Here is a 16,873-nt window from a genome sequence, read left to right as displayed (position 1 = left end):
AAATTGTCCCAAATCCTTGCACTGTTACTTTTTCCCCTTCATTAATATAGGAACAGTAAGAGCAACCACCACATTTGGACATTAGGAGGGTATGCTTGCTTCCATTGGTTTGTAATAGTTCCCTTTCTAGCTAATTTTTCATGTTCCAGTCCCTTCTGAAAGTGACTAATGGTTTAGCCCCTAACTTCTTCATGTTCAAGCAACCCATTTGCAGGATTATCCAGTAGTTCCCCAAAACATGCTGAACATCCCTGGCTTCATTGTTGTATGTAAGGATACACCTGTGGTTAAGTTCATTGTTCTGCACAGGTTTAATATCCACCTTGACACTACTGACACCTAATAAGGGTACATAAAACTGGTCTAGTCTTTTTTGTTTAACCTCTTGAAATATCCCGTCTAAACACTGGGGTGGGTAGCCACAATTTGTTAACATGTCCATTAAAATTTCCCCTTCCTTCAAAAAGGTGTCAGTCTTGGAAATCATCCTTGCTAAATGAACCACCTTGCCTTTGACCAGTGCTTTTTTCTCATGCAAAGGATGCCAACTGTCAAAAATGAAGCAAGGAGTTTGAATATGTGGGTTTTCTGTATAATGTAGAGGAAAACCAACAATTTTGGTAGTCGATTCTAAGTTCTGCATCTAAGTAGTTTATGATTTCAAAGGATTTAGGCATAGTGTTGTTGATAAAGGTGATGGATTTGTTTAGTTTAGTGTCATTGTCTTTCCAAAAATGGACTGTGTCATTAAGAAAATGCCCATACAGGCTCCAGCAGTTGACAAATGATGAACTGAACAAATAGTTGTGTTCCCAATAAGCTAGAACTATGTTTGCAAAGATGGGGGCACATGCAGCCCCCATTGCTATACCATTGTTCCTTCAAACCATACAAAGTTATTTTTAAAACCATTTCCATAAGGGAGGTAACAGCCTTCACCAGTTCTGGACTGGGACATGAAATATTACCTAGAAAGGCAACTCACAAACTAATGGAAGCAAGCATACCTACCTAATATTCAAATGTGATTGTTTTTACTGCTGCTATATTAAGGGATGGGAGAAAGTAAAGGTGGAAAGATTTGGGACAATGTTATGCTCTGAAAAGTGTAACTGTAAAACTGAAAAAAGTGGTTTAAATAGCACTTTGTTTCCCAGTGTCCCTGTTTCTATATTGGCAAAACTGAAAGGGGTTTAACAGATATAATTTATGAACATTTATCCTAAAGTATCCCCATCTTGCACATGCTGCTCCTGTCCCCAAGCTGACCTCTTACATGTCCTATGGTTTTACAAGCTCACCCATAATCTTCGGTGCTCTCTTAAAGTATGCTTAGAAAAAATGGGGTATCAAAAATCAACCTTAGCTTGGGAACTTGCTGTTCTCCATATTACAGACCTCAAACTCCTGAAATTGAAATATCATGTCCTAATTACTCTGTTTACTAGTAAAACTATACATAACTAAAAACTGTCTGGATCACACCAATCTATCTTGGAATGGGTTTAGGAATATGGCAATTAAATACATATCCTCTCAAAAACTTATTAGAAATTTAAGAAAGCAAACCTACTATCAGAAATTCTGGAAACTTATATTTGATCACATCCTTGAAGATCAGGTATAACCAGTAATGGTGAACTACTTGTCAGGTCATTTATACCCAGCAAAGTAATCTGTTTTGCTTTTGACTATATATGCCTTCTCTATATACATGGTTAGAATAATCTTAGAGGTTTCATCTTTTATGACTCCTATTCTCCTCTTGTCTTAGTAGCACAGTTTGTACATAGTGTATTTAGTTATTACGTGTGGATTAGGTTAAGTTTAGGAATTGTGTTGGATCTACACCTGTAACTTATGTTTATTCAAATGTCAAACTGTATTTTGCTTTTTTACTTGATCCAGAAAAGTAATAAAAATTATATTGGAGAAAAATAATTTATGAACATTTAAGGGACATTAAAAACCAAGATAGCAGTAACAGTTTGTGAAAGCATATTCAATGCACAATGACTATGGTTTCAGAGGGTTTTTTTTTGTATTTTTTTTTTTTGTGACAGATGTTCTTGATGTAGACCATTGGGGGAACCATGGAAAATTAAGTTAGAATGTAAGTAGTCTGAGTGGCAGATTAGAACAAATGCCACCAGACCCTACGGTTTAAATGAATGTATTTCACTTGCTTGCTTCCTTAAACTCAAAGCCTTCAGTTAGTGATATCTTTGTGTTTTGTTCTATATGGTATAAGCTCCCCTCCACTTTTCTTTTTTTTTTCTTTGTGATGGGGAACATGTCCCAGGAAAATTACCACAACTGTTTTGTGAGTTCATTTAAGACAATTATGCTAAAATCATGCAACTAAAGTTATGCAGGCAGAATTTTATTCCAAGGCTTTTAAGTTTCAATGATTTTTAAAGTTTGAACATGTAACTTGTTTTCACTGTTACTGTGCTTTTAAGCTGACTTGACAGTTGGTTACCTTGTATTTTCCCCAGCTTTTGCATTTAAATATGGTAGCTTTGTTTGAATCATTACTCTGAAGAAGTCCCTTGATTTTTGGGATGAAAGCACTAAGGTTTTATTGTTTTTCAAAATAAACTAAGTTTTTTACTACCTTGGATTCTGTATTGATTTTACACTGCCTTTCAGCCTACTGAAGTTAACTGTGGTGCCATTCTTCCTCTATTTCCCTACACTGGAGCATGGGTTTGTGCATCAGTTTAAAGTATATACACTGACTAAGCAAATTCTGCTTTGCTGGGATGGAATGCATGACTTACCCACCTTCACTGGAGACATGCCCTACATATAATATATAGCATTGTTAGATAATGCATTCACAAATGTCCACTCCTACTAAGTACACTGGCTGTGTTATAATGTTGTAGCTCTGACATGCCTATACACCTTTATCCACAAACATACCATACCTGATATGCACATGTTGGCATTAAGATTAATTGAAACACCAGTATATAATGTTCTTATAACATTATGGTAAATTAACTCAGTGAATACAAAAACTTGTAACAAATACTGCTTAACACAAATATAGTACCTCTGCTCCCTCTCCCAACAGCAACTCAGTGATTATGACAGTTTATTTTCAGCACACCCAAGATGATGCAACCACAAAGAATGGGACAAGTGCTAATGGATTGTGAATTCACATCAGAAAACTCTGCACATCTGTCACATATAGAATCATCTAGAGGAAGTAGCAAATAGCTGTATGTGAGCATGAGACAGTTCTTGTATGGCCTCAAGGCACCAACAGCATAATAATGGCAAGTGACGGAGTGGTAAACTGTGACTTCATGATATACAGTATCTAGTGAAATGGGAGCAATAAGTCCTTCTGAGGAAGTGAAATTGTAGGAAAGGGGTCTATATACTAGAATACAAGGAAGAGTAATGAATCAGAGCACCAGAGCTACAATTATATATATGCAAAATAGTAACAAATGAAGAATTTGAAAGTGGGGCAACAACAAAGGGATACTGCAGTAATCAATTACCAGCTTGGCTCAGGTGCCAAACCAACAGCTTAGTATAAGTGATTTGGTTTAAGGGCCACACCAGCAGCTTAGTAGAAAAGTGTAACTCATGATGGGTGCATGAATTAGCCACCGACAACTTGACAAGGGAACCACAACAGCTTGGCAGAAATGATTTACCTCTGGTGCCACAACAGCCCTTATTACAGTCATGAGACAATCGGTGCAGCAGGAGCTTTAGTACATTGTTGACAGTCACTACGTGCTACACAAGGGGTTGGGAGGGTGGCCTAATGGTTAAGGTGTTTGTCTTGCAAACACAAGGTGCAGGGTTCAAGTTTCACAAGGGATAATTGGCTAAGCTTAAAATGGCTCGCAAGGGCAGTTAGCTTAGTACTAATCTATGAACCAATTCTAAATGCAGAAATCTACTACAGCACAAAATACAGTTGCAGCACTTCAGTCTAATTTAAGTGCAACTGCAGAAGCCTCTTTTTCATGGCTGAAGTAGGGTATTACTTCCACAAAAAAAAATTCATTATGTTATAGTGGAGCAATCAGTATTATGGTTAGTTATTCCATAAGAAAGTCTTCCACAGGCCTTCTAGAAGCAACAGTAAATTGACACTTTCATTTTCAGTAAATTAACACTTTCATTTAAACTCATTCCCTCCAATGGAGATCTTTTGAGTACTCATGTCCCAGTGGGCTTGACCTACCTAAATCTTTGAAACAAATGAAGCTATTGCCTTACAGTTCAAACAAATGTTCATATTTCTAGAACCATAAGTGTTACTATAAAACTGTAACTGGCAAACTATTCATCTCAAAGTAACCTCTAGAGTGGTTGCCATTTGTTCAATTCCATGTTGTAAACTGGATTTCATAAGCCACAATAACCATTGTAAATATGAATTCTATAATGTTGTATAAACATCTTATGATATTTTAGTAACCATTCAAGCAACACACATATTGCCAGCAGCAATTTCTTCATAGACCTGAGAGTTTTCATAATGAGGCTAAGCAGTTGTCGCTTGATTGTTTAGATATTTAAAGAAAAATAAAAATGATTAAAATGCAAGTAAATAGTACACAAATAATATTCAATATCTCTGTAGCAGACAGAGGTCAAATATCAATACAGTTTATTTGCCATTGTGTAAGCTTTAGGATAAAATCTTTAAATGCCTTGTATGTAGCATGTATTTGGAATTACTGATGTAAATATGAACAAATATTTGAAAAGCTGGAGGCATCACACGGCTGTAGTGGATAAAGTTTGAGTGAATGAAGCAGTTATAGTGAAAGATACTGCTTAGGTAAACAGTTTTAATAAACATTTTTTCTCTGGAAACTTACGTGGATTTTTATTCACTAACCATTTGTGCAGTGCTGTATGCACTGTGCTAAACTCAAAGTACACCACAGTCTAAAACAGATCATGGTTAACATTTGTACACACCTGTCTGTTCATGCATTAAAGCAGAATGTAAATTGCATTTAATTTACGTATTCTTTTGCCTATTTTTTCTTACTTTTTCCAAAACACAGTCCAACTTGAGTGATTTTTGTTCGCTTATCAAATGGTACATAAAAATCAGTGTGTACCAAGATTCTATATTCCTCATTCTGAAGGTGGCATAGGCCTCCTCGAAACTGATTACATGTATAGATCTGCAGTCATAGAACTGCACATATCTGCTGACCTCATCTGAGCCAAACATAGCGAAAGCTTTGAAAGATAATAAGTCTAAGATGACCTCCCTGCTTAGTTCATCAGAAGCATATCGGTGTAAAGCAGGAATGGAAACTAAACCAGAAGCAGACAAAAATCAGGCAGCAGCTGAGTTTGCCATACAAAAAAAAAAAAGAAAAAAAGAAAGAAACAATATAAGGAGAAAGATCAGATGAGAAGGCAAGAAATGTGGAAAAGGAATAAATACAGCTGCAAGTACTGAATACTCCTAGAACAACTTTATGTCAATCAGGATCTGATCCACGAATGTAAGGAGAGGTGAATTTAAACCAAAAGATGAAAGGTTAATATTAGTGGCCCAGGATAATGGACTACATACATGCTGGTTTACAAAGTCCATTGAACATGCGGGAGAAACAGACAATTGAAGGTTCTGTAAAACAGAACTGGAAACAGTCACACATCATATTGCTGGTTTTGATACACTAATGGCAGAGCGCTTGTATACTGAAAGGCATGATAATCTGGCAAGGCTGTTGCAATGGGTATTGTGCAAACATTATAATACTGAAGTAGCTGAGAAGCATTGAAAGCATGATCCACAAAGAATTATAGAAAATGAAGTTTATACCACATGGGATGACCTATTGCCAACAGTTCAAAAATAGATGCAAGAAAATTAGACATATCAGTCAATGAAAAGAAGACAAAAGTAGCATTGATCACTGAAATTGCTACACCCAGTGATTACAGTGTCTTACATGCAAAAAGACACAAAGTCATTAAATACCAGGATTTGCAGGCAGAAATTAGGGCAATGTGGAAGGATACCCAAGACAGTACCAATAGAAGTAGGAGCAATAGGTCTAATAACAAAGAATTTACAGTTATTTAGATATGCTACCAATATATGTAACTTCATATGAATTGCAGGACTCAATTTTGGCCACACTGCAGGTGCTGTAAAGTACAATTCTGGCTAATTCAAAGTCTGAAACAATACTAATTTCACAAACTTTAATCATACTTTGACTATCGAATGGGTCCATTCCTGTCATGGTATTAGAAACCAAAAGACTAAGAGAAATTATTAAGTGTACCATGTTCACCAAGCTTCCCCATAGCTCTCAACCTTCCATCTTCAAAATGAGGAACACTAGCCTTCATAATGTGGGACAAATGGGCAGTTTGTGGAACACATACTAATGGCTTACTAACAACTTTAACTAGGAAGGCTATAGGATGGTTAAAATATGCTAATTTCACTTATAAATAAGATCTCTTAATGAATTAATATGATTCATTTCTATTTACCATGGATTTCATTGAATAAAGTTCCAAACACTGAATGTGTGACAGTCTTTCAATGTGAAACTTTGAGGAACATGAACTTTTTATCCTCAAAATGAGGTACACTTGAGAGGTATGAGCTTCCCTGAAGTTGGCAAGCTAAAAAAAAAAGTGTTGCAAATGTATGTAACTGCAAGGTGATAGCAGCTATACAGAAATGTATTCGTATTACTGAGAACTTCCTGTTTTCTTTCCAGTTTTCCACCATAAAGTGGTGTAGCAATGTATTCTGACTTTAACAGACTCATATGAGAAACTATTGCTTTAGAGCTACACTTATTAAAAGTGTTTCTTCTGCTGCACGTCAGTGGAGTTGGAGAGATTTTTCAATTTATATCTACAGTTATTAATGATGAGATGGCTTTGTGACTTCTGTAACTCAGCTATGCCCATAAAGCCATGATTACTATACATTTAGGTTGAAACAGTTCTTAGTAAATGTTATATTTGCTTATAACTCCTAGGCATTACAAAAGCATTATATTTCACAAAAGGGAATATATCCCCTGCCAAAACTATTGTGAGATGATTTTGTATGAACTGAACATTTATGTTTATCTCTGTGGGCTTATACAAATATGCTAATGAGCTATGCCAGGTGAGCAGCTTATAATAATTAGTCATGTGACCTCCATCTCAGGAATATATGAAAGACAGAAAGGGGTCAGTGCAGCATCTGGGAGAAAGGCTGGATAGTCAGAGGGGAGCACAGCAAAAAATAAACTCTCCAGTCTATCTTGACAGTGGGGGATGCAGATGTTTGTGCAGTTACTAAGACATGTCCTGGGATTCAATAAATTCCATGCAAGAATAGCACTATTCTTGCACGCAGAGGTTTGTATTCATATAGCACAGCAGCGCACCTTGCATATTCATGAAGGCACTTTGCTGTTCAACTTATAAGGACATGAACCATGAACGAGCACAGGGTGTGTGTTCAAGTAGTGCACAGACATTGAACACTCCCCCTGCATTCAGAAAGTCCTGTACTGTACTTTCTAAAAGGATCTGGCATAATATTAGAGAATTGCTTTAATATTATACCAGTATTTCAGTGTCCGTGGACACTGAAATGAAATAAATTATCATTTCAGTGTCCGCTGACACAAATAAACACAGCATCAAGAAAGCAATGCAGTGGGTGTGTGACATGTTCTGTGACACACCCCCGGCATTGCCAAAGTGCCATACGACACCTCCACAACCTGCTAAAGTAGGAAATGTGTGCAAATGTACAAAAAATGGGGGATAAATCCCTCAAAAGGGACACAACACACACATTGCCCACTAAACTTAGAAAGTTGATAGAAAACAGGTCATGCAGTAGCATGAATTACTGAAGGGTAAAAGTCTGAAAGCAAATGTATGCTAATATTCCCTGACAGCAGTGCATGTGGTCAAAGGCACAAATAATGGGGGGAAAAGCAGTAAAATAGGGACACCTCTGAAAAATTGCCCTCACGCACTTAGAAAGTTGATAGGATATGTATTAGCAGGAGTCCCTGAAGGATAGAAGCCTGAAAGCCAAATGAATGCCATTATTTCCCGATTGCAGTCCTTAATGACTTGTCAAAACACCACAAAGCTCACTTATATAACATAATAATATTATATATTTTTTTAGGGTAAGGAATGACTAAGCATAGCTTAGTGGGTGTGCGCATTACGGTCCACCACTTACCAAAGTTTAAACATCCCGTAGGAGACAAATACAAATATACGGGTGAAGTTTCCAAGCTGAGATAGAGTAGTGGTTAGAGTCCTGGGTTTATATGCAGGTGTTCACAGTTTGAGTACCAAGACAGGCAATTTATTTTTCTAAGGGAAAGTAGTGTTAAAATGATTTTTTTAAACTTAAATTATGTAGCAACTGTTTTTTGTCAACCAGGGTATTGTAGTTGGTGTACAATGTAAGTGTGAGTGCATATAACATGTGAAACCACCCATGTACACACACGTGTCCCATACAGTATAGTCTCACACCTTGCCAATGTAAGGAAAGCACATAGTGGGATGTCAAAGTATATGATATACACTTAATAAAGGAAACCAGTCCTCTGATATAGTTAAAAAATTAAAAGTGAGCATTGCTCAGCTATGCTTAGCAAGTGTAACCATTGCTAAGATGTGATTGCTAAGCAGCAGGTAGCTTGGCTAAGTGGATCTGCACACAGTTAAATACTGCTCAGCAACTTTTCCTTTAAGCAGTGTTAAAACTGGCTAAGTGGACTTGTGCACTGCTTAGCTGAGCTTAACCTTTTCAAAATGATCCAATGACAGCAAAGGGTGGAAATATAGTTCTATTTAAACAGGGCAGGTGGGAATACAGCCATAACCAGTTGTAGCTGATCTTTGCAGGCACTATGGCTGGCATAGGTGAGGGTGCACACTTTCGGGTGCAGCGCTAGGGCATCCAGGAGTCAAGGTCATGGTTGGATTCCTAGTGAAAGACCATGATGAGAGACTGCTGCAGGGGCAGTACTAGGGCTCACAATAAAAAGCAGAGGCCTGGGACCATCTCACACATGATCTCACCAGTGCTAGTGGCATCCCTCGAACTGGTGAGCAGGTCTGGCACCATTTCACTGACCACAAGTGTAGGAAGAGGGAGCTCTTGAACCAGTGGACCCAAGATGCATGGGCACAGAATGTCCCAGCAGTGTACACATATCAGTATCAATTAGTGTTTACCAAAGTCCAGCCTGTGTATGTGATCAACAGGTATTCATAAATGTTTATCTCCCATCCAGCTGCAGATGAGAGGGCTATGAACATGGACACCCATGCCAACAGGTTGTTAAGACTGCGCCGGGAGGCTGGTGAGTACAAATGTAGCTTGCAGTATATAAACAAAATAATACAAAGGTGTAGATTGTCTGCTGCCAGTAGGTAAAGTGTGTGCTGTGTGTAATAAATAAATGATGTTATCAAGACTAATAATGATGTACAGGATATCCATTAATAAAAGTGCGAGTACCCTTTAATGAAATTACAAACACCAGACTGTTGTGTTTACTGTGGTATGTTGTGGTAGGAATATAAATGTGTACAGGTTCTGCACAGCAGCTATGGCTCTGACAGCGTGAATTAAATGAGGTTCATCTTAGAAAGATTATGGAGCTGTAAAACAGGATATAAAACCACACAAAAGGTTCCATGCACCAAGATCTGAACTCTGAATAGTAATGTGTAAAATATTTTACTGTACCCCCTGCAGCATTGCCACGTGTTAACCAGTGCTTTCCAGACTGCAATATCCAAAGTATTAATACACAGTACAAGAACTATCTGCCATGCATGAATGTCAGAATTACAAGCTTAGCTTGTCCAAACCAGAGAATATTAGGCAGAAAATAGTCAAGCAAAAGACAGTAGTTCCTCAGTGGTTCATAGTGATGAAACACATCCTTGGTGTACCTGTTTGCACAAACGGACAAAGTTCTAATACCGGGAGTGGTAGTAAGCTGTATGCATATTTTCACAAAAGTGTATGTGAATATGTGTAGAAACAGTCAGGTAATGTTAACAGAAATTTCCTCCACAGGTCTGAAAGGTAAGGAAATGTTTGTAGTAGCTGTAAGAAGGCTTTATTAATACACTGTGTAAAACACTTCCACTCCCGTAACCCATGCCTGCAAATGACAGCACCATACATACATACATACATACATACACTAAGCACTTTGCCAGATACATGTCCCTCAAGTGTCACACTGTCATGGCTAGTGGTCACTGCTGCCAATAACCAGGGAGACAGATAGAAATCCGGGTGGAGTATGCCAGTAGTACACCCACCTCAGTCCCACTGTATCCATTTGGGGGCTCATGGGTGTCCAATTCCCAACCACCCTCCCCGTCCAAGGTGTTTACCCCCACTTGTCATATACCACCCCTGTCTGCTGTCTTATCTGTCTCCCTACCCAACTTACCTCACAAATTTTACCTACTATCCTTCCCCAACATCACACTCTCACCTTAAAAAAAAAAAAGGAAAAAAAAAAAGGGCATCTTTTTCCAAAAAAAAAATCTCGCCCCATACATAGCTGTCCATTTAGCACACATGTCCACTGGACACATGTAATCTGGTCCAATTGGCTTTTCAACACATTACTGTTATCCTCACCCCTCTCTCTGAAGTTTGATTGTCCAAATTTACCTCCAAATTCTGTAATAATGCACAGCTGTTTCTGTATAAGAAATGGACAGCTATGGACCTTCCCTACACACGTCCTAAACATCCCTAGCTATCTTTCATATTGTTTTCCCTCGGCATTCCCCTTTTTCACCATTTTCCTGTCACCCCGTTTACTTTTCTTTTAAAGAAATTAGCAGGCGTAAGCAGGAGTAAGCGCAATGCTAAGTGGAGCCAACACAGATTAAGCATCTGTACGTGTACCCGTGTGTTGGCTTCGCTTAGTGTCACACAAACCTATGCAAACCTGCTTACAACTGCGTAAAACTGATTAATCACTGTTTCCATCAGCCACTGTTCTGCCTAGCAACAAAATAACCAGCCCTCCCAAGTCTCAAACCCAGGTCCCTATACATCATAGTCAAAGCAATGTACCACACCATTTGGTTTATAACAATCACTGATGCTTTTGCAAATATATCATGCAGTAGAGTCATTCAACAGTAGGGAAAAGATTCTGTAGAATCAGTCAGGTTTTGTATATATACATATACATATACACATGTATATATGTCTGGAGATGCATATATATGTAAAAATACATACATAGTATAAATATATATATATATATATATATATATATATATATATATATATAAAGGAAGAAAATATATATATATATATATATATGTATATATATATGGATCTAGGACGTTTGCTCGACTGAGCAAACATCCGAATCCATAAAACCCAAACACACTTTAACGAAAGCGCTTTTATCGAAAAAGCACTTTCGTTAAAGCATGTGACAAAAAAAAAACACTTCATTTACATTTTAGCAGGGGGGCTTCTCCACCCTGCACCCCTCATGTGGGGGACTGTGTCCCCCACACCCCCCTACTTTAATATTCTCCCTGCGAGACCGCACTACAGTGGGGAAAAGTGAAATTTCCCTTACCCACACTGTAGTACAGCCTCGGCAGCAGTCATACTTACTCGAAAGTGCTGCTTCGGTGAATAGCACTTTTGCGTAAGTATGCCCGGCCGTTTGGATTTTGGTCGTTTGCTCAGTTGAGCAAATGTCCTAGATCCATATATATATATATATATATATATATATATATATATATATATATATATATATATATATACTCGTAACATGTAGTGGAGTCGTACCTCAGAATCATACCTGTCAACCTCTTATTGCAAGAAATCTGGCCAAAGGCTGTCCAAATGGGGGGACAATGGGCTAAAACTAGGGACATATTTTTAAATATTGCTCTTTGCCAGAGTTACTTTCAGCATTCATGTTCTGAAGGATGTGAGTTCTGAAACTGAAATGTATGTCATCATTTACTGTCAGAAATCCTCAGATCATCACAGTGATTTACCAGGGATATAAAAAATAATGAATCTGTGGAACAGATCAGAAATATGAGCAATAAACCTGGACATACTGCAACAATCTGGCCAGTCGAGAGGTAGGCTCAAAACTCCTTAGTGTAATGAATCTGGACCAAGCCTGACAAAGTGGGTGGAGAAAGCCATGAAAATAGGTACATATCTGAAATACTGGAGTAGATAAGCTGACACAGTTGCTGCAGTATCACCCTCATATCTCTCCTAACATATATTGACTGAAATAGCACAAGTCCAACACTCGATTACTTCTCACTACTTAGTGACTGTAATCCTCACATCATTCCACTGAGCTGTCAGAAATACACAACACTTATGCGGGCCAGGCAACAGTACAGCCTAAAAATATCTGGACATAACAGCACATTAGGGAAACTACACAGCTGCTAATCATGTCACGAAGCACTGCCCAAACTACAGTCAGACTGACACAACACTAACCAAAATCAGCTATGGGTAATTACACATGTATTGGCAAATATATCAGGCACTACAGGGATGTAACAGCACTGAAAAACAGACACCAGTTTGAAAGTGCATGCCCTCAACCAGTTCAACCACAGTCACAGTGACATACAGGTAAGCCAAATGAATACTACAGTATAAGGACTGTGTGAACAAAAACATCTCAACATGCTTGCCACGACCCCTACATATACTGGCCCAATTCACAGTGTAGTATGATGCCTGCCATAGTATGGGACATGTATCAGTCTGCCCCTACAAACATATACAGATGATAGACCACCAAAATCTGGGGCAGCATGCACAGGCAAATAGAAAAGGAGCCATAACACATACAATCTACCCCCTCCCTACATAGGCCAAATATCATTGACACACTACACTGCTACACAATCCTGACAGTCTGTTAACAATCACCAGAAATACACAGACCTTTCAACTGTTCATATTCCCACTGAATGTCCACGCTTTGTCCTCATATATAAGGCCTCTTACACATAAAATGTCTGGCAGTCTGATACATCACTGGGATGGCATCAGGAATGAAGGCACTAAATAATGATATACCGTACCTATCATCCCTCTTACTGCATGCCATCTGGACAAAGCCTGACATACTTGGGGGACAGAGGCTGAAAAACAGGGGCATATCTGAAATATTGCTGTTATAAACTGAGACAGTTGCTAGTGTAACAGGGTTCGTTGTAACATATCTTTTCGGAGGGATATGAAGTTAGAAACACAAATGGATGATACCATTTACTGACTGCAATCCCCACTGTATGCTGATTTTCCTAAGATAAAAAATTTCTGAGGAACACACCAATCAAGAGAGTCCAAAATCTGGCCATTTTGCGGATAGCCCTACAGTTGAGAGTAATGTCAACCACATAACTGTCAGACTTAAAATCAAGCAGAAAAGCCATGTCCACACAAACCCTGTTAAACTAGCATTAATTCAGCTGTATAACAGCAATACTTACATTATGTCCTTATGTCTGGAACATTCTCCCCCAGTTTGTTAGGCTGTCTCCACAGTTTTCGTTGTAAGAGGTATTTCCAACTACCCTCTGTGATGCTGTTGTTCACATACTTCCATGAAGTCCTCCTCACAGGCAAGGAAAAGGGGCAACGTCCATATGGAGTAATCATAGGAATGTGTTACCATGCTATTGGCTATAGGAATAACAGCACAGCTGCTCTGCATGCAATTAGCAAGTGAGGAGCACCAACTGGTGCACAGGCCATCAGCTGCTCATTAGCATTACCTACAAAAGGCAAGCTGCTGCCTATGCAAAACAGATCTATACCCTACATCTGGGAGAGATAGACACACAGACCAAGAAACAAGCTACACATAGTAGAATAAAACCAACCATACTTGGAAAAAAAGGTATGTCAAACAAGTAAGCATGTAATAGAATGCAGTAGGGGTATGTAATAATGGGAAATAGGAAGTACAACAAATATGTCTCAATAAGACTTGCTGTACTGATATATTGCTGATCAGAACCTATGGCCATAGCAACTGGGTCTGTCTGCAGTGACATAGATCACAGGCCCCTGAGTCACCCCAGGAAAGGATGGCTCACATATGACTACTACTGGAGTATGTGTTGAACAATACTGACTGTGACACTGCTAGGCCAGCTACTGGGATGATGTAGATATCCATACATTAATTGTGAATATAACTAAGATATACATATCTGTCACAGAAATGTGAGAGACCTATACAGGGCATTTGCATAGTGAAATACTGTTGTAGATGTCTGTGTTGAACTGCATGTGATATACTGAGCTCATACCATTCAACTGTCCAGTGTTATGCAAACTGACCATATGTGTGCCTCATATTTGTAGTCATTTACTCAGAGTTGGGTTATGTCTGGCAAATCACTGGCAACCTGTGAAGACTGACATTGCAACATCTCCTTCTATTTCTTATGGCTGTTCCCATTAGGGGTCACCACAGTGGATCATCTGTCTCCATTTCCTCCTGTCCTCTGCATCTTGCTCTGTCACACCAACCACCTGCATGCCCTCTATCACCGCATCCATACACCTTATCTTAGGCCTTCCTCTTTTCTTCTTACCTGGCAGCTTCATCCTTAGCATCCTCTTCCCAATATACTCAGCATCCCTACTGAGCACATGTCCAAACCAACATAATCCCGCCACTCTCTGACTTGGTCTCCAAACCGTATAGCCTGGGCAGACCCTCTAACATACATATCCCTAATCCTGTCCACCCTCATCACACTCAGTGCAAATCTTAACATCTTTAACTCTGCCACATGCAGCTCTGACTCCTGCCTTGTCAATGCCACTGTCTCTAACCAATATAACATAGTAGTCTCACTACTGTCTTGTAGACCTTCCCTCTCACTCTTAGTTTCATAGTTTCATAGTATAGTACTAGGCTATCTGCCCTGGGGCATTTGTAAGCCTAGCCATAGTGATGTGGCTATTGCCACCCCATGAAATGGTACAAAAATGTACCGAATAAATCTAGAATACTGTGCCTCTGTCTAGTAGTGACACAATGAAGGTCCCCTTATATAATAGAATTAGTTTACTGTGCCCCTGTCTAGCAGTGACACAGATGTGAAATTACGATCTCCCATCCACTCATCAAGATTTCTCTTGAAGAGAGTCAGTGAGGGGCTCTGCCTAATACGAACTGGGATCCTGTTCCAAAGCATGGGTAGCCTCTGGGTTATGAATCTATCCCTCCAGCATGTCCTATTCATACTTTTGCCGAGGTTTAAGTCTTTAGCTCTCGTGGTCCTGATGGATTTGGATTTTTTGAGGTGGAGCATGTCCATCAGATCCTGATTGGACATGGCCTTGTACGTCAGGCAGAGATCACCTCTAAGCAGGCGGTATGCTACTGAATAGAGCTGAAGTTTCTTTAGTCTGGCAGAATAAGACATATGTTGGAGACCCTTGATCCTTTTGGTGAAGTACTTTTGTGGACTCTCCAGCTGTTGCAAATGCCGGCTGAGGTACATACCAAATAGGGCATTGTACTCAATCATGGGTCTGATGAGGGAGGAATATAGGGGTACAATGACATCCTTGGATCTGGATGTGAATCCCTTCATGATGAGGTGTGCAAGGTAGAATGTTTTTCTAACCACTTTGGCAACGTGGGTGTCAAATGAGAGGTCGCTGTCTACTTGGGTCCCTAGGTCTCTGATTACCTTTTCCATACTCAGTGGGTTGCTGTCTATGTGATAATTTGTGGGTACTTTGTTTTTTCCAAAAGGGATGACTATACATTTTTGGCATTTAGTTTAAGGCCGTGACTACGGCACCAGTTGTCCATTTCAGTGAGGCCTTTTTGTAGGATGTGTGTGTCTGCTGGTGTATCGACTATGGCGCCTAGTTTGCAGTCATCTGCGAACTTTGTCAGCCACAGCCCTCCCATGTTTGCTTTAACATCTGAGAAATAAATGCCGAACAAGAGGGGTCCCAGGACAGATCCCTGTGGGACACCACTTGTGACTGGCTTTGAGTCTGACATTGCTCCAGCGATTTTAACTTTATGGGTTCTGTCCTTTAGCCAGTTTGCAACCCATCTAGTGACATAAGGGTTTATTTTTAAGCTGTTTAGCTTATCTATGATGCCTGAGTGGGGTATTGTGTCGAAGGTCTTAGCCAAGTCCAGGTATGCTGTATGGACTGCTTTGCCCTCATCAATGGCTCTAGTGACTGTTTTGAAAAAGTCAACCAGGTTTAAAAGGCAGGATCTGCCCTTTACAAAGCCGAACTGGGTGGGGTCAAGTGTCTGTAGGTCCCCTATGTCTCTGTTTATGAGTTCCATAATGATTCTTTCCATAGCTTTGCAGACCAGGCTAGTTAAGCTTATGGGCGGTAGTTTCCAGGGTCTGTAGAGGCACCCCTTGTGGAGTGGGACCACTGTTGCTGTGCGCCAGTGTTCAGGTACATATCCCAGTAAGGCTAAGGTTAAATAGCATTTTTATGTGTGGGTTTAGCTCCTCTTGGAGTTCACGTAACACGCACCCGGGATACCATCAGGTCCCATTGATGCTGTGTTTTGCTTTGTTCAGGCGGTTCTCACTTGGACATCTGAGATGACAGGAGATTACATTCCGCTCGGATAAGTATTTCTTCTTTTGGGGTGAAGGAGGAGAAATTTGCACTGAACCTGTCAGCCAGAATGTTGGCAATATCTGTGGGTTCAGTGTATTTTTGTTGTTGTGAACCAACTCTGAGAATATCTGAGGGTTTCCAGGTTTCTAACATAGCTGAAGAAGGCTTTGTGGTTATCTTTAGTGTCCT

The sequence above is a fragment of the Protopterus annectens genome, chromosome 4.part1 (assembly GCF_019279795.1).
Source record: "Protopterus annectens isolate FY-2018-M chromosome 4.part1, PAN1.0, whole genome shotgun sequence".
Taxonomy (NCBI): Eukaryota; Metazoa; Chordata; order Ceratodontiformes; family Protopteridae; genus Protopterus; species Protopterus annectens.
Note: the sequence above shows the minus strand (reverse complement) of the source record.